This window comes from Sus scrofa, chromosome 9 (assembly GCF_000003025.6).
Source record: "Sus scrofa isolate TJ Tabasco breed Duroc chromosome 9, Sscrofa11.1, whole genome shotgun sequence".
Lineage (NCBI taxonomy): Eukaryota > Metazoa > Chordata > Mammalia > Artiodactyla > Suidae > Sus > Sus scrofa.
The window spans coordinates 65,136,187-65,155,069 of record NC_010451.4 but is presented as its reverse complement, the minus strand read 5'-3'; the positions used below and the strand labels follow the sequence as shown (position 1 = coordinate 65,155,069).

Here is an 18,883-nt window from a genome sequence, read left to right as displayed (position 1 = left end):
AAAGGGTCCCAGCAGGGAAGAATAACGACCATCTGCAAAAACCCTCACGCAAGTGGGAAGTGGAAATCTTGGCTCTAGGGTTGCCGAAGCACAACTTGACGCCACCGCGTTTCTCTTCCCCCGCGCACTGGCAGGGGAGGGAGGGAGGGAGAAAGGGAGGGGAAGGGAGGGGAAGGGAGGGAGGGCGGTCAGGGTTCCAGGACCCGCCCCGCCCTCCCGCTCGCCGCGTTGTGGGCGCTGCGGGCTGGAGCCGCGGCCGGCGGCTGCCTCTCCGGGCCGGGTCTGGCCGAGCCTCGCGTCGCGGTGCAGTGCGCCGGGTCTCCGGGAGATGGCTTCTCCCCTCTCGCCCGCTGCTCCCGCTATTGTCTCACCCGGGGTGGCCTGACTCTGCGGGCTTGCGCACGCTCTCGGCCGGGAGGACTTTTACCCCTGCAAGCGGGTCCTCGCGCCCTCTCCTGCCTCACCGCCGCCCCGAGACCCCGAGGCCGGCGCCCGCCGCGTGCAGCCCGGAGAGGGGAGCGGCCCGGGAGGAGGCGGTGCGGGGCCGGCTCGCGCGGGTGTAGGTGCCGCCCGCAGCCAGCAGCCCACGTCGCCGAGCACACGAGCCGTCGGGTCTTGCAGGAAACCCGCAGTGAGCACAGGTAGGACGCGCACCCAGCCGGGAGCCTCGGCCCAGGGTCTGCAGATTGCCCGCGGAATGGAGCGAGTAGAGGTCAGGGGCTCTCCCTCCAACATGGCAACAGCCGAGGTGCAACAATGGAAGGAGCCGAGGGTTCCCGGCCGCGGGCCGATCCGCGGAAGCGGTGGGAACGGGAGCTCCAGCCCTAGCGCCGAGCAGGTTGCCGACCCCCAACGCCTCCCCGTTCCAGCGGTTTCGGGGTGTCTCGGACCCCGGGCACCCTCCTCCCACCCCTTTCCCTCGAAACACTTCCTGGCTCCCGGCTACAAGGCGCTCTGAGCCAGCCAATGGTTTTAATGTTTGTTTGTTTGTTTAAGATGAGAATTAAAAAGCAAAACCTGCCATGGAGCGAGGGTGGTGGGGGTGGTGCTTTCTCTTGCAGGAGATGAAAAGTCAGCATCTAGCCTGGGGAATATGTATATATTTTAAGCCAGAGGGATGGGAGAATTGGCTTCTCCCTTATAAGGATACTGCAGCAAAAGGCGAAAGCTTGGGAGAAGGAGAGGAGCCCTCAGGCCTGAGTTCCCCGAGGACCTTCAGGAGAGGCGCTGCTCTCCTGGTCTCTACTTGTCTCTCATTTTCAGCTCCCGGGCAGCGGTGGCTTTGATGTTGGGGAGCAATCGAAGGAGCAGGAAGCCCAAGGGAGGCTGCCAAGCCAAGCTGGGCTGGGGTAGGGTGGGAAACCCAGGGCTTGGCAGGCTCCGGGGTTGTGGGAAGAGGTTCCTAAATGTATGAGGTTAGTTAGTACACACACCCTAGCTGGCTGAGGGGTGTGTGCGTGTGTGTTTGTGTGTGTGTGTGTGTGTAAAGAATCTACCATTGCTTGTGCTTCTTCAGACCAACCTTCTTTTCTTCTGTCTCCACCCCCTCGTGGGGTCTTTGTGGTTTCCCTGCCCCAGTCCCACCAGCAAGGCCTGGGATGGAATCTCTATTGTCTCGGCTGCCCTGATGGGTTTTCTCAATTCGGTCAGGGAATTTTGTACCCTGGGCAGGCTGGTCCCAGCATGGCACCAGATTCCTTAGCACACAACTACTCAGGCTCCCAGAAGTGGGCCAACACGCCCCTCCTTCTCTCTCTAAACTACCTGATTGTCTGGGCTGTGGCCAAGCAGATGTAAGTAATTTGCACTGAATTCCAACCCTGTATCAGTCGCTGAATGAAAACTTACTCTATTGCCGCACTAGGCCTTGGAAAGATAGTAGAAGAGAAATGGTCCAGGGGGTAGCAAACCTGATCCCTAGATACTCCTGCCTCCCCAACTCCAGCTGTGGATCTCAGAGCGAAGAGGTTGGAGGCTTCGGAATAGCAGCTCCTGCGGAGCCTGGCGGTCCCATCTGGGGTTGTGTCCATGGAAAAATTAAGTCGAGGCACATTTTATAGCTCCGCCTGGCAGCCAGCGTCTGAGGAGACGGTGGCTCTGAGCCCGAGCCCTGGACTGAAGCTGTGGCTGCTTCTCCTTTGGCCTTTGGGTGAGCCCAAGGCTTGATTTCCATGGCTCGGAATTTACTGCTGAGTGTGCACGGCTGTGTGTGTCTGAGTCTGATCAAACTCTCCACGCTGGCCAGAAGCAAGCCTGTCGATTTCCTTTTCCCTTGTTACATCCATGAGGGAGCCCCAGCGGCTGTACTGGATGAGGAAGGCTCATTTATCTGGGTCCTCAGGCTTTTCCCTGGGGGGGGGTGCTCCTTTGGGGTTGTCCTTGGGCCTGGAAGGACAGTGGGCTTGGCCATGATGTACTGGTGCTCTAGCAGACACCCCACACCTCGTGGGCCTTTGGTCTCCTCTCTGTGGTTTCCCCACCCCACCTAGGCCTGGCACTTGCAGGTATCTCGTGTATGGACACACCTGCTGGCCAGCGGGAGTAAAGGGGATATCTGTTCCCTTTGGTGGTTTGTAACGCTATAAACTTCATCATGCTACCAGGATGTGAACTTGGACATGATCATGTGAAACAGGAGAGAAAACGGTGGGTGGGTTCAGTGTCCCGAGGCCTGGTTTCCTAGGTGTGTGAGCACGGGCAACTGTGCTGCGTGGGTTATGCAAACTGAGTATGTCAAGACTCAGTTTGCATATCTGTAAAATGGGGAAAAACTACTACCCTTGGCTCATAGGATTGTTTAAGGGTGAAATACAGCGACTACCATGAACTGAGGAAAATCACATTTGCAGAAGCACTCTGAAAACTGCAGAGTAGTATACAAATATAGGTTCTTCACCCTGAGTGTAGTTTCGGTGATAAGGGAGGGAAAGCTGGTGGGGGTTGGGGAGGGGTGGGAGGAAAAGGTTATGAAACAGTGTTCTGGAACCTTTCATTTCTGGCTAAGGCGGGGAGAGTGATGTGACAATGCCAAGGTAACTATTCTTTGGACATTTCTCTTTAAATAGGGTTGGTAGAATGGGAACTGGGAGAGAAGGAAAGTCTGCTTAATGATATTTGTAGGGAGGGGTTCCCGTTATGGCACAGCCGAAACGAATCTGCCTAGGATCCATGAGGACACAGGTTCGATCCCTGGCCTCGCTCAGTGGGTTAAGGATCTGGCATTGCCGTGAGCTGTGGCGTCGGTCAAAGATGCAGCTCGGATCTGGTGTGGCTGTGGCTGTGGTGTAGGCTGGGGGCTGTAGCACTGATTGGACCTCTAGCCTGCGAACCTCCACATGCCGCAGGTATGGCTCTAAAAAGACCAAAAAAAAAAAAAAAAAAAAAGATATCTGAAGGGAACTGGGGGGAGACATACACCCCCAAAGGCTGGCTGCTCTCTATAGACAGGATAGTACTGAGTTGGCGAATAATACAATAGCAGGCACTGATGTCAGCTAGTCAGTGACGGAGGGGAGATTGGAAGCAGCAGTCCCACTCCAGACCCTGGGCTCATTACCCGGGTGCGGCTCTTAGGGAGATCTTGGGTCTTGGGAAAACAGAAAGGGGCAGCAGCTACAGAATTCATTCATACTGGATTCCTTGATTTGAATGCCTGTGAGCTATCACCAGACTGGGACATACCTTAGAAAACAAACTTCTCAAGGACAGGGGGCTCTGGGGGACACATTTCCTCCATGCAGCCCCAGTCCAGCATAGCGCCTCCTTAATTCCCATTTGTTTGGGGGGGGTGTCACAGTACATGTGTGAATTTCTTGGGCTCCTTTTTTACTAGTATAATGCTGCTTTCTCATTCATATCCCTACCTTCAGTGTAAGAAGAAGTCTGATCATCCAATCAAGTAATTTTGCTACCTTCTGGGCAACTGGGTAAGAAATTTGGAACTTGGGGGCCCTGGGAAAATTGAGGGGGGGAAACCTTTTCATTTGGCCTTTCTTTCTTTCCTTTTTTTTTTTTTTTTTTTTTTTTGTGTGTGTGTGTGTGTTTTACTTTTTAGGGCCGCACCCATGGCATATGGAAGTTCCCAGGCTAGGGGTCGAATGGGAGCTACAGCTGCCAGCCTACACCACAGCCCCAGCAACACCAGATCCGAGCCACTTCTGCTGCCCACACCACAGCTCGTGGCAACGCTAGATCCTTAACCCACACTGAGCAAGGCCAGGGATTGAACCTGCATCCTCATGGATCCTAGTCGGGTTTGTTAACCACTGAGCCACAAAGAGAACTCCCTTCATTTGGTACTTATCTATCTGCTTTATTTTGTGTTTATTTTATGAAATGAAATTTAGGAGACAATTCCGGCATTTCCTATGATCACAAACAGCGTTAGAATTGGAAAGGACTTTGGACATTATTTCTCTACAAAGAAATGACTCTCCCAAAGTCACATGATCATGAACAATCCTGGAACTTGCCCCACAGATCACCCATGAAAGGATCTGTCCTTTGGCACTTTAGAATGTTCCTATCAGTGGTTTTTCAGGGTCTTCATTGTTGGGAAATTCTCTTCTCTCAGGACTTTGGTGGAATTCACTCCTCAAAACTCTACACTGTTAAGGAGATTAAAGACACCTTTTGAGCTTTGGGGCAGAGGCCTTCAGGGTATGGAGAAGGAAGTCATAAGAAATTCCCAGCAGTCCTGAGGTGGAATAACAGAGTGACAAGGAATCTTAAGCATTTCACTTTTTCATCCTCATGGATACTAGTGTGATTGGTTTCCGCTGTGCCACAATGAGAACTCCTTTCTTTTTTTTTTTTTTTTTTTTTTTTTTTGTCTTTTCTGTCTTTTTAGGGCCACACTTGTGGCATATGGAGGTTCCCAGGCTGGAGGTCTAATTGGAGCCTACACCACAGCCACAGCAATGCCAGATCCGAGCCGTCTCTGCGACCTACACCACAGCTCATGGCAACGCCGGATCCTTGACCCACTGAGCAAGGCTAGGGGATTGAACTTGCAACCTCATGGTTCCTAGTCGGATTTGTTAACCACTGAGCCATGATGGGAACTCCCTCTTTCTTCTTTCTTGAACACATTGTTCCACTCCCTTCTGCCTGGACCTTTCTCCTTAGTCACTGTGAGACTACTCTCCTGGGCAGTGGTTTCTTTTCTTCTTGGCTGTCCTTCCTGCCAAGGTTTGTGCCTCCTTCTAAGTCACTGCCCCATGGATCCTGTCTCAGAGGTTGGATGCTATTTTTGTATCCTCCCCACGGTGGAGGTGGGTGCGGCTGTGAGAGCTGTTCCACACTGGTCTGGTTCCCCAGGCCCAGCAGGAATAAGCTTGCATGGAGGCATCCTCTCCAGCCAAGCTTTTCTCCTTCTATCATAGTCTGCTTGGTACCTCTGACAGCAAACCAGAAGGCACAGAATGAGGGAAAAGAGTAGAGAACCAACGAGATTCCATTTTGAGGCAATAGTACAGTTTGCCTTTGTAGGTCGAAGAAATAGATATGAGCCCTTCTCCTCTCAGGTCCAAATTCACCTAGAACCCAGATAAGAATGGAGCCCTGCCAGTCTCACAGGCATCTCTGAGGGCCCCACTTTCCTGAAAGCAGAGTGTCTGTCACATTCCTGACTTGCTATGCAATTAGATCTTCCGAAGGGTCAAAGAAGTTCAAGTCCTAGGAGCACTATTAAAGCCCATTTAATTCTGACCCAAAATGGGGAGATCGCACATTGGATATTATGGAAACCTGGGAGAAGGTAACTATATTTCCCCCCCAAATTTTATAGCCAGGATGTCGGATTTCTCCTCTAGACTGTAAGAAGGCAGAACACTTCTTTGTTTGTTTTGTTTTTTCTTTTTTGTTTTTTGTCTTTTTAGGGCCACACCCGCAGCATATGGAGGTTCCCAGGCTAGGGGTCTAATTGGAGATGTTGTTGCCGGCCTACACCACAGCCACAGCAATGTCAGATCCAAGCCACATCTGCAACCTACACCAGAGCTCACAGGAATGCTGGATCCTTAACCCCCTGAGCAAGGCCAGCGATCGATCCTGAAACCTCATGGTTCCTAGTCAGATTCGTTTCCGCTGCACCACAATGGGAGCTCCGTTGTGTTCTGTTTTTAGTTAAGAGAAAAGATAAATTAGGAATTTGGGATTAATAGATACATCTGCAATATATAAAACAGATAAAGGCAAGGACCTACTATATAACTCAGGGAACTGTATTGTCTCCTATAATAACCTATAATGGAAAAGAATCTGAAAAAGAATATATATATTATTATAGATGTATGTATATATGTACATATGTATTTATAACTGAATCACTTTGCTGTACATTTGAAACATTGTAAATCAACAATGCTTCAGTGAAAAATAAATCAAAATTTAAAAAATGAAAATAGTTTTTAAAAATTTCAAAAAGAGAAAAGATGGATACAGTTTGCTGATGAGAAACTTAGAAAGATAGAGTGATTCCAGAGGGCAGGCACATGCTCTAAAGTGCAGTTTTTGTTTTTTTGTCTTTTTGGGTGTGCACCCTTGGCATATGGAGTTTCCCAGGCTAGGGGTCGAATCAGAGCTGTAGCTACCGGCCTACATTATAGCCACAGCAACACCAGATCCAAACTGCATCTGCAACCTACACCACAGGCTCACGGCAATGCTGGATCCTTAACCCACTGAGCGAGGCCAGGGATTGAACCCATGTCCTCATGGATACTAGCCGGATTTGTTACTGCTGAGCCACGACGGGAACTTCTGAAGTGCAGTTTTTTTTTATTTTATTTTTTTGTCTTTTTGCCATTTCTTGGGCTGTTCCTGCAGCATATGGAGGTTCCCAGGCTAGGGGTCGAATCGCAGCCGTAGCCACCAGCCTATGCCAGAGCCACAGCAACCTGAAGTGCACTTTGACTCTGCTGTTGCAGATGATCTGAACGAGGAGAGCAAAAAGGAGCCACTTGAAAAAGTTCAGGTGCCGAGAAAGGCAAAAGCATGTGATGAAGAAGAGCCACCAGTACTGAGTGTCTGTCTACCCCTAGCTTTGCAAACCTTGTCTTGGTCCCCCCCCGCCGCCCCCGCCGCCCCCACCAGCCTTGGAGGAAGTGGATGATGATGAAATTGTCTCATCCCCTTTTGCAGATGGGAGGACTGAGGTTTAGCTTAGGTTCAGATGCAAACGAAGATTAAGAAACATGCCTGAGATTGCACAGCTGATTAGAAAGAGCCAAAGTTTGAATGCAGGTCAGGCCACCTCCAAAGCCTGTGTTCCTTCTGTGCTGCATCGAAGGGACCCGTGAGGAAAAAAATGCCAATGAGGCCTAAGTTCTGAATGAGATGGGGCTTCCCCAAGAGCCAGGTGGCAGCAGAAAGCATCATTACTAAAACCTTCTGTGGAATAAGATGTGATCACAGAGGGATGTAAGTCTGCCAGGTAATGTTTAAGAAGAGCTCATTAGGGACTTCCCGTCATGCCTCAGCAAAAACTGAATCTGACTAGTTTCGATTCCTGGTCTGATCCCTGGCCTCACTCAGTAGGTTAAGGATCTGGTGTTGCCGTGAGCTGTGGTGTAGGTCGCAGACGCAGCTCAGATCCTGCATTGCTGTGGCTGTGGTATAGGCCGGCAGCTGTAGCTCCAATTTGACCCCTAGCCTGGGAACCTCCATGTGCAGTGGGTTCGGGCCTAAAAAGACAAAAAAAAAAAAAAGCTCATTCGTTCATTCAACAGATGTTTTTTGAGTGGTTGCTAATGACTATGTGCTTTCAGTGTCTCAGACCTATGACTGAGTGTAGAGTACCAACAAGTGCGTAGGCTGTGATGGGAAAATTATGGGATGCTTTGAGAAGGCATAAGTGGGGCATTTAGGGTGGTCAGACTTCCTGGAATAAATGAAATGTTAGCTGAGATCTGAACAATGCATAGGGATTGGGGTGGGATAGGGAATGAAGTGAGTGGCGAAAGAGGTGAAGTGAAAGGAGTTTAATTTGGCCCGAGCCGTTGAAGGAGTTTGCATTTTATCTTTTATCCATCTGTCCATTCACCTGTTATGCGCTGAGTGTACGTTGTGTGTCTGACCTCAGTGCCCGGCAGTGAATTGGACAGACAAAACGAACCACCTAGAACAGCGTCTGGTGCATGGCAAGGGTTCAGGAAATGGTGGTGGTCACAGTGATTTTGTCATCCTTCAATGGCAGGTTTGTGCTAAACCCTGGGGCTACAGACTCGAGTTCATTCGGTGTGCTCTCTGACCTTGTGGTAACCACATTGTACTTCAAAAAATGCAAGTGAATGGATTTCTTTATGGAGTATGGTCATTCTGTAAGCTCCAGAGGAGTCACTTGTCCTATGACTGCCCCAAGAGTTGGTGTAACCTTGGACAGCATTTCATAAAATATAGAGGCTGGAGCCAGAGTTCTTAATATTTGGGGGGCCTCTAAATTCTGAAAATCTAATAAATGCTATGCAGTATCAGTCTGGGAGAACAAATTACTTTTTTGCCTTCCTCATCCAGCTTCAGAATCTCTGATGCTGGAGTTCCCGTCATGGCTCATTGATGAACAAACCTGACTAGCATCCATGAGGATGCGGGTTCCCTCCCTGGCCTCACTCATTGGGTTAAGGATCCAGCGTTGTCATGAGCTGTGGTGTGGATCGCAGATGCGGCTCGTTTCTGGCGTGGCTGTGGCCATGGCTGTGGTGTAGGCAGGCAGCTGCAGCTCCAATTTAATCCCTAGGCTGGGAACCTCCATGTGTCGCCGGTGCGGCCCTAAAAAAAAAGAAGAAAGGAGTTCCCATCGTGGCGCAGTGGTTAATGAATCCGACTAGGAACCATGAGGTTGCGGGTTCGGTCCCTGCCCTTGAGTCAGTGGGTTAACGATCCGGCGTTGCCGTGAGCTGTGGTGTAGGTTGCAGACGCGGCTCGGATCCCGCGTTGCTGTGGCTCTGGCATAGGCCAGTGGCTACAGCTCCGATTCGACCCCTAGCTTGGGAACCTGGGAACCTCCATATGCCGAGGGACGGCCCAAAGAAATAGCAAAAAGACAAAAAAAAAAAAAAAAAGAAGAAGAAGAAGAAAGAAAAGACTCTTTGATGCTACCACAGGGAAGTGATCACTCTTCTCTGGGTTGGTCAGACCACCCCTGGAACAGTATTTAGCAGCTCTGTCCTGTGTGTAAAACATTGTACTGAGCATCGAGGGGAAGACAAAGATAAATAGAAGGTAATTTTTATTCTTAAGGTTAATGGGCTTATGTCTGTACAAGTGCTTTGTAACTAGAAAGCACCTACATGAATAGGTTATTTTTATTCTAATCACTAGTGGTATAATACAAAACAATATAACCACAGTAGGATGCATTAGAAGTTTTAGAGATGTCTGGAATTCTTTTGTGGTGCAGCTGGTTGAGGACCCAATGTTGTCACTGCAGCAGTTTAGGTCACTGCTGTGGCTCTGGTTTGATCCCAGGTCTGGGAACTTCTGCATGCTTCCAGCATAGCTATAAAAAAATTTGTTTTTTGGAGTTTCCGTCGTGGCGCAGTGGTTAATGAATCCAACTAGGAACCATGAGGTTGCAGGTTCGGTCCCTACCCTTGCTCAGTGGGTTAACGATCCAGCATTGCCGTGAGCTGTGGTGTAGGTTGCAGACGCGGCTCGGATCCTGAGTTGGCTGTGGCTCTGGCGTAGGCCAGTGGCTACAGCTCCGATTCGACCCCTAGCCTGGGAACCTCCATATGCCGCGGGAGCAGCCCAGAGAAATAGCAAAAAGACAAAAAAAAAAAAAAAAAAAATTGTTTTTGGAGATGTCCAAAAGAGAGCAAAGTCACTTTCAGTTATAGGAAGTGAGGCTTTAATATAAGAGCAGGCATTCGGAGAGGGCAAATCAGAGAGTATTCCAGAAGGCCCTAGCATGAGTGAAGGTGTATGGGAAAACCGGGGACCCTGGAGAAGGGTTAATAGCCTTCTGCATTGGGGGGGCGGGGTTGCAGGGGACTGGGCTAGGACTCAGTGTGGGAGGTCTTGAGTATGTGATGAGGAAGGAGAGAGATGGGAAGTTTTTCATGGGAAGAATGTCATGATTGGCACTGAGCTGCAGGATTCCCAGGCAGCGGAGTGCAGATACTTCCAGGGGTGGGTAGGGGAGACAGGGGAGCTCGTTGGGATGCTGTTTTAATAATCAGGTAAGGGAAAGAAATAATTTTTTGGTGCCTAATAATTTCTCTAGGTTATTTCATTTAATCAAAGTAATCAAAAGCTTGGAAAGGAATAGATCAATTTAAGACCAGTTAGAACAGAAAGGCTGGGGGATTTCCTTCCCCAGAAGACTTTGAGAACAGACAAGATGGACTGCTTGTGGTTCAGTCTGGAAGGAGCATTTGAGTGGGATCCCGAGACCTGCTTCTCCCACCCACTACCCTTATGACTTCAGACCAGTCATTTCTCCCCTCAGGTCTTTGAGTCTCTTATCTGCAAAACTCTGGGTCTGGTTTTTAAGATTGGTTTGTTTGTTTGGAAGGTTTGTTTTTATTTTTTTGCTAGTTTATTTAGTTGCTTGTTTTTTTTTTTTCAGTAGCTTGAGACAGTGAAAAAGTGTGTTGGGGTATGTGGGGAGAGCTTGGGGGTATACCAGAATAATCACTAATATAAGTTGGAAAATTTGGTAAGGAGTTCCTGTCGTGGCTCTGTGGAAATGAATCTGACTTGTATCCATGAGGATGCAGGTTTGATCCCTGGCCTTGTTTAGTGGGTGAAGGATCTGGTGTTGCCATGAGCTGTGGTATAGGTTGCAGATGCAGCTTGGATCCTGCATTGCTGTGGCTGTGGTATAGGCCGGCAGCTAACAGCTCCGATTTAACCCCTAGCCTGGGAACTTCCATATGGCTCAGGTGCAGCCCTAAAAAGACCAAAAAAAAAAAAAAAAAAAAAAAAAAATTTGTAAAATGTGATGTGCCTGGGTCTCCATAGCAGAATGGGGGAAAAGGCCTCAAACAAGATTCAGTTTGTTTGTTTCTTTCTTTCTTTATTTATTTGGTCTTTTTGTCTTTTTAGGGCTGCATCTGTGACATATGGGAGTTCCCAAATAGGGGTCTAATTGGAGCTGTAGCCGCCGGCCTCCGCCAGAGCCACAGCCACTCGGGATCCGAGCCGCGTCTGTGATCTATACCACAGTTCACGGCAACGCCAGATCCTTAACCCGCTGAGCAAGGCCAGGGATCGAACCCTTGTCCTCATGGATGCTAGTCAGGTTTGCTAACCGCTGAACCATGACGGGAACGCCAAGATTCAGTTTCGCTCTTGTTTATTTTCATTGTATTTTGCTTTTATTATGTGCTTGTTGAAGTATTGATTTATAGTAGTGTAACTCTTGATGATATCTTTTTACTAGTTGTATGACCTTGGGCAAATACTCAATTCCTTTCCTGTTTTCACAAAACAAGAGTAATAATATGCACATTTAAGGACTGTTGCAAGGATTAAATAAGACAATACCTGGCACAAAATGCCAAAGGAGGGGAAAAAGGTCTATTTCCTTCCTTCTATTTCTCTGATGCTCATATTCACATGGCCTCCCTCTGTGGGCGCCACCACGCCCCCCTTTCTTTTAACTGAAAAAATGAGTGACACCCTTCACTTCGGTCATCACAGTGGACAGATCCCTGGAGGTACTTATTCGACAGACTTGGTCATGGTACTTGCATACATTGCACTGGTATTTCAGCAAGGCAGCTCTGGCTTGCCGGCTCCAGTCTACCTGCGCATGGGCTCACATTCTGGCTATACTCAAGTCAGCTGCAAGCATGTCAGCTGATCCCTGCTGAGAATTATGAGAATGGCCTCTGACTGTTGCTACCCCCGTAGACCCTGAATGAGGGTCACGTGGGCAAGGGCCCCATGGAGGTGTGGCTGCTGGGATGTGCGTATGCTGCTCTGAGCCAGGTGGGCAGCTGGTCTACCCCTCTGCTCAGTGTCCCCAGGCTCTGTTATAGGGAGACCTCTGTCTCCCTTGAGCCCTTTTGTGCAAAGTACCTAGAGAAATGGGAGAATTAGCATTAGGGCTTGTACAGAGAAACACCGAAACAGATACCACTCCTTGTCCACTCCCCTACTCCCTAGGTCACTTCCTACTTAGGAAATAAGTCTAGGGAGTTCCCATTGCGGCTCAGTGGGTTAAGAACCCAGCTAGTATCCAAGAGGAGGCAGGTTCAATCCCTGCCCTCGCTCAGTGGGTTAAAGGACCTGGTGTTGCCATGAGCTGTGGTATAGGTCACAGACGAGGCTCGGATCCTGCATTGCTGTGGCTGTGGTGTAGGCTGGCAGCTGCAGCTCCAATTGGACCCCTAGCCTGGGAACTTACATATGCCACAGGTGTGGCCCTAAAAAGAAAAAAAGAAAGAAAGAATATAAATCTTCTAGGACTTCCCCTGTGTCTCACATCGAACCTCTCTCAGTGGTTCTGGTTTGATCCCTGGCCTGGGAACTTCCATACGCTGCAGGGTCAGCCACATGTTTTTTTTTTTTTTTTTTTTTTTAAATCTTCTTGACCCCCCCATACTCAGGGATGCAAAATAGTTGTTTTAACGTGATCCAAGGCAGATGTGCTGTTCTTGTGGCCGGGCCCCAGGGCCACCATTTTAATCAGTTGTGTCACAGAGTATCAGAGTGTTGAAGAGACTGAGAATAAAAGAAATAAGAAGAGTTTGAAAGGATTGACCAGTTAAGCTTTCTGAGGATCTTGAATTGGGGTGGGGAGAGGAGAGAACAAACAGGAGAAAAAGTGCCTCCAGTCATACTCGTTGGCTTTTGAGGCCCTAAAAGCCAGGTGGGACAGGAAATGGGAAGGGTTTAAAAAAAATTTTTTTTTTTTTCTTTTTATGGCTGCACCTGTAGCATATGGAATTTCCTGGGCCAGGGGTCGAAGCGGAGCTGCAGCTGAGGTCTTTGCCGTACCTTGTGGCAACACCAGATCCTTTAATCCACTGAGCGAGGCCAGGGATCAAACCTGCATCCTCACAGAGACCCACTGATCCAAAACAGGAACTCTCAGGAAATGGGGAGTTTAGACCAGGCTAGTTGTGCAGATGATCTGAGGGCACTGGAACCTCCCCCTGTGACCGGTATAAGGGACGACTCGGCTGATAAGGGGCTCCTGGCTGGGTTTCCTGTGATCTGGTACTATCAGGACTGCTGCCCCCTGCCCAGGCCCCTAGCCAGGTATCCCATTCCCTGTGGTTGATCATTCTGAACCCCAAGAGGCCGTCTCCTGGAGGATCTCATTTCTCTGTTTCCTTCTAGGCCCTGCATCCTGAGTGGGGTAGCTTCTTTGACCTGGCTAGAATAGAATGCTTGGTCTCCGCCTGGGTTCAGTGTCCTTGGCTGACCCGGAGCAGGATATCCTTCCGGCCTGCCACCGGGAAGAGTGGAGTGGAACCGAGTGGCTGCTGCAAGGCCCTGTAAACAGCAGCCAAGAGGGGTCAGTGACTGACAGGACAAGCTGCCTGGTGGGCAGCCCTTGGGGGGACTTGTTTGCTGGAGAGGGGCAGGAGATTGCTGGGGCTCGGGCACTGGGATCAGGGAGGCCATGGACCAGCAAGGCCTATGCCAGAGATCCACCTCCTTTTTTTTTTTTTTTTTTTTTTTTTTTTTGTCTTTTTGTCTATTTGGGCCACACCCATGGCTTATGGAGGTTCCCAGGCTAGGGGTCGAATCAGAGCTGTAGCGGCCCGCCTATGCCACAACTACAGCAACGCCAGATTCGAACCACACAGCTCATGGCAACGCCCGATCCTTAACCCACTGAGCAAGGCCAGGGATCGAACCCACAACCTCAGGGTTCCTAGTCAGATTCGTTTCCACTGTGCCACGAGGGGAACTCCTCCCCTACCTTTTAATGGATCGTGTTCTCCCAGTGCCTCTAGACAGGTCCTTTACCACTTCCTGATTCCCTCAGGTTCTGCACCTTTCTCCTCAGACTCTGCTTTTTAAATGCAAAGGTCGCTGAGCGGGACTAACACTTTGGCCTCTAATGCCCCTGTATAAATTAGTGTTAGATGTTTGGTGGTGTTTTGTTTTTGTGGGTTTTTTTTTTTTTTTTTTCTCCTGGTCTGAAAGAAGGGGGCTACTTGAAAGCTGATGCCCCCTTTCTTTCCCACACTGGTCCATGGGGACGCCAGGGCTTCTCCACTCTGCTCTGACCTAGGAAATAGCTGACAGTGCCTGAGGCCGGCCAGAAGCCAGACGGCCTTTGGGCAACGGTGGTCCCTGGCCCTTGTGTCTGGAGCCACCTTCCCTGGCATTTCACCCCCTGGTGCTCTCCTGGCTGGCCCGGCCTGTCCCTGCACTGGAATGTGGACAGGGAAGGGCCTGCTTGCGGAGGCCCAGAGCTGCCCCTGGAGCCAAAGGTCTGTTTTCCTTTTTCTTCCGGGTTCAGCTTTCCTCCTGCTTTTCTCAGGCTTCTTTGCCAGTGACACTAAGACTGTCATCTCATCGGGTCTAGGCCAACTTTCTCTCCTGCCCTCAGGGAGCTGATGAGGGTGATTCGGAGGTGTGTGGGGTGAGGGCGAGCCAGTGTGAGAAAAGATGTGGGGGCTCATGTGGGGTGTGGGGTTGTAGGACCCATGTGTGGGGTATGGGGTGCGCATGGAATGTGTGGCGTTCATGGAGGTGTGTGGGGGGATTGGGGTTCTGGGGATTCTGTGGGCCAAGCGTGGAGAGCATGTGTGTGTGTGTGTGTGTGTGTGTGTGTGTGTGTGTGTGTAGGTGGCAGATGTGCAGTTTGTGTGATTACCATGGCTTTGGTTCCTGGGAATGACTCAGTCTATCAGGGACTTTTCTTTTGGTGGAGGTTCCCGGGCCAGGGATTGAATGCGTGCCACAGTTGGGGCCTGTGCCACAGCTGCAGCAACACCAGATCTTTAACCTGCTGCTCCACAAGGGAACTTCTGATCAGGGATTTTCTTGATTTGGGGAGTTAGCAGTAACTGAAGATATTCTTCCTTATCAGGCAACATATCAGGATTGCTCTTTCAGGGACTGTGGTGGCAGAGGGACAGTGGGCAGGGCTGTGGACAGTGATACAGAGCTTCCCTCCCAGGACGGAGGGAAGGAGCTTGCCCTGGGCATGGTGAGGGGGCTGGTTATCTACTCCCCCGAGGTTCCCATGGATGACTGGCTCAGTCTTTTCCTTTGTTTTGTTTTGTTTCGTTTCGTTTCATTTCATTTCATTTCATTTTATTTTATTTGCTTTCTAGGGCCACACTCGTGGCACATGGAGGCTCCCAGGCTAGGGGCTGAATCAGAGCTGCGGCCACCAGCCTACACCACAGCCATGGCAATGTCGGATCCTTAACCCACTGAGCAAAGCCAGGGGTGGAACCCAGATCCTCATGGATCCTAGTCGGGTTCATTACCATTGAGCCTCAAAGGGAACTTTTTCCTTTGTTTATTTGTTTGTTTGTTTTGCCTGTGCCTAAGGCACGTGGAAGCCCCCAGGCCAGTGACTGAAGCCACGCCACAGCAGCGACCCAAGCCACTGCAGTGACAATGCCAGATCCTTAACCCACTGCGTCACAAGAGAAGTCCTGGCTCAGGCTTCCTGCTTAACTTCCTTTTACCCTCCTCCCAGCCAAGCAGGTGGCTGGCAGCTGCTGGCAGCCCACTATCCACACAACCTTTCCTTGCCCACTGGCTCCTCAGCCCAGGCTTACAGGCAGTCGCCTACCCTTCCCACAGGCAGCGTGGAGCCCACCCTCTGTACTTGTAGCATCATTCTGGGGACAAGTTCCCTGGGTCCTCTAGTGTGTCCTTGTGGGGAGGAGTCCAGGGCTAGGGCCACGATTGTTTCTGAGGACCAACACCATGTAGCCTCCCCACGTTGAGCCTGTGGGCCCTTCCCAGTGTTATAATTGAGTATATTAGAGACACTCCCTCAAAATCAGAGCGTTGATCCCCAGCAAAGATGTCTTTCTTGTAGTTCCCGTCATGGCTCAGCACAAACCAATCTGAACCTGTCCATGAAGACACAGGTTCGATCCCTGGCCTCGCTCAGTGGGTTAAGGATCTGGCGGTGCCATGCGCTGTGGTGTAGGTCACAGGCACAGCTTGGATCTGGCGTTGCTGTGGCTCCGGTGTTGCTGTGGCTCTGGTGTAGGTTGGTGGCTACAGCTCTGTTACAACGCCTAGCCTGGGAACCTCCATATGCCGCAGGTTGCGGCCCTAAAAAAAAAGACCAAAAAAAAAAAAGATGTCATTCTTTTGGAGGATAATCTCACTGGCATTGTTCGATGGACCCTGCTTAGTCTGCTGCCTCTGGTGTGACCCTGAGATACATTCCCCATCTCCGTGCCCTGGGGTTGGGCCTTAATTTGAAGCAATGCTCCACGCTGCCTCCTTCCTCCTCGCAGACTCTGATGGAGCAAACTGCCTCTCATCTCTTCCCTCCGGTGAGTCCTCCAGGCAGAGCAGAGCCTTGTTGGTATATCGTGTCTTCCCTTTGGTGCCTCTGCTGGATGGGAACAGCTGTGACCTGCTTTCTGGATTCTGCTTAATGGGCTGGCCTCCTCCAGGGAGGTTTCCCAGCCCACGCAGGAATCCTGGAGAACCGGATTCCAAAGGCCATGAGCTGGGAAGCTGGACTGGAGGTTCAGCCGGAGGTGACAGGCATTGCAGGCGTCCTTGGTCTGCAGCGAGCAAATGGCTCCAGGAAGCGAAGCTGAGGCCTGGGGTGGGGGCGTGTGGTGTGGGAGGTGAGGCCTAGGGAGGGCTACTGTCCCCCCATCCCCCCCTGCCATGTTCTTACATCCTCCTTCCAGAGGGGCTTCTTTTTTTTTTTTTTTTTTTTTGTCTTTTGTCTTTTGTTGTTGTTGTTGTTGTTGTTGCTATTTCTTGGGCCGCTCCCTCAGCATATGGAGGTTCCCAGGCTAGGGGTTGAATCGGAGCTGTAGCCACCGGCCTACACCAGAGCCACAGCAACGCGGGATCCGAGCCGCGTCTGCAACCTACACCACAGCTCACGGCAACACCGGATCGTTAACCCACTGAGTAAGGGCAGGGACCGAACCCGCAACCTCATGGTTCCTAGTCAGATTCGTTAACCACTGTGCCACGACGGGAACTCCCAGAGGGGCTTCTTTTATACTGTACCCGGCCTATAGTCCCTTTAGAGAGGCTGAGGTTTCCTAGATGTTGCTGTTTGGAAGTGCTGGGTGGTTTTTCCCATGTGGGTGGGCTGGTGTGACATTTGTTAAGAAGTTTCCTCAGGAGTCCTCCCAACTAGAAGCTAAAATGATTAAGGGAAGGTCATCCTGGGAACTCCTCTCTTCCTCTGCCATCCTATCTTTGGAGGGCTGAGGAAACGAAAGTGTAATTTTTTTGGGGGGGGGCGTCTTTTTAGGCCTACACCCACAGCATGTGAAAGCTCCCAGGCTAGGGGTCGAATCGGAGCTACAGCTGCCAGCCTATGCCACAGCCACAGCAATGCCAGATCTGAGCCACATCTGCAACCTACAGCACAGGTCACAGCAACGCCAGATGCTTAACCCACTGAGCAGGGCCAGGGATCACATCCTCATGGATACTAGTCAGGCTTGTTATTGCTGAGCCTCAATGGGAACTCCCTGAAGCATAATTCCTAATCGTATGCTCCTTGGAGGAATCGGCTGATCTGGACCAAAGGGGCTCGTTCTGGGGGCTGCAGTGGCTGAGGGCATGGGGTGGAGAAAGCAGGAAGTATGGACCAGACAGAGAGGAGGTGTGGTTGCTCTGGCTCCTGGGTTAGAAATCCACACCCTGCCACGACCTTTCTTTCCTTTTTGCCAAACGTTCCATTCAGCTGATTGCCAGCCCTGGTCCCGGGCCCTGCCATCTATCTAAATTGCCAGCTCTAGGAAGGAAAGTTTTGAGAGGAGCCACGAGCTGCCTCACCTCTTCCGTGCCTGACTCTCTTTGTACTCAGATCCTGAATCTACAGGGTGTGTGCTAGGAGGTGTGATCTTGAGGGAGAGAGAGAGAGAGAGAGAGAGAGTGTGTGTGCGTGTGCGTGCATGCATGCAGAACCAGCTGCACAATTGGTTTCTGAGCTAGGACTCTGAATGCAAACCCGTCTGGTGTAACCGTGTCACACAGCCTCCTGGCACCTGCCCCTCTGGTCTCTTAGGACCCCAAGAGCCTTCCATTAACTCTTGATTCCACGTTGGTGGAGAGTTCAGGGGAGATGGAGAGGCTTCACATTGGTGGAGAGTCCAGGGGAGGCCCAGGAAAGAGAGTGATGGAACTTAAGACTGAACCCCACGGGGCTGCTTTCATTTGGCTGAGAGGATGCTAGAGAGCGGCTGTATGAGGGGGAAGAAAATGCAAGCAGTTATTTTCAGTCTCCCCACATTTGGAACTAAGTGAGAGCCACACAGAGGGAACATAAGTTAAATAAGAGAAAAGACTTTGCTGGTGTGTGTGTGTGACTCAGTGACGGGCCTGACATCAAAGAAGCTTGCAGAGCTGTCTAAAACCTATAGGTTTTCAATACGGAAGCAGGATCAGGGGCACCTCTGTGTGAGGCACGGGGCTGACCTACTTGACTTCTAGTTATGCGGGAGGTGTCGGATTCCTGGCACAGGGCATGCTGACTTTCCTGTTGGAACTGGGGCTGTGGGGTAGAAGGGGGGTGGTGGAGCAGGGCAACAGGTGTGGAGTGAGGGGTGGGATGAGGGTCCCTGGCTGCAAAACCAGTGGGATTTGGGGTCTGGGGAGGTGTGGGTGTTGGGAGTGGATAGAGGCAGGGTCCCCTCTGAAGAGGAAACTCTGGAGGCCAAAGTGTATGCCCTAAGGCCTCCAGCCCCTTGACCCATTCTGTCCTGAGAGGAGGTACCGAAGGTCCCTTCCTAGGGCAGTC

The 18,883-nt window shown here is 50.7% G+C and overlaps 1 protein-coding gene across 3 annotated transcripts in view; it reads left to right on the top strand.

Moving 5' to 3' along the window:
• The window catches only part of PIK3C2B (phosphatidylinositol-4-phosphate 3-kinase catalytic subunit type 2 beta), an 81,134-nt gene continuing 62,459 nt past the window's right edge, over positions 209-18,883 (top strand). The window contains exons 1-2 of one of the 3 annotated variants that reach the window (XM_013989566.2): positions 209-641; positions 3,870-3,926. The gene's annotated coding sequence lies outside the window, so the exon portion shown is untranslated. Of the gene's footprint in view, positions 642-3,869; positions 3,927-14,108; positions 14,543-18,883 lie in introns of those variants that run through there. The other 2 variants (XM_003357389.5, XM_013989567.2) reach the window with 2 other exon arrangements.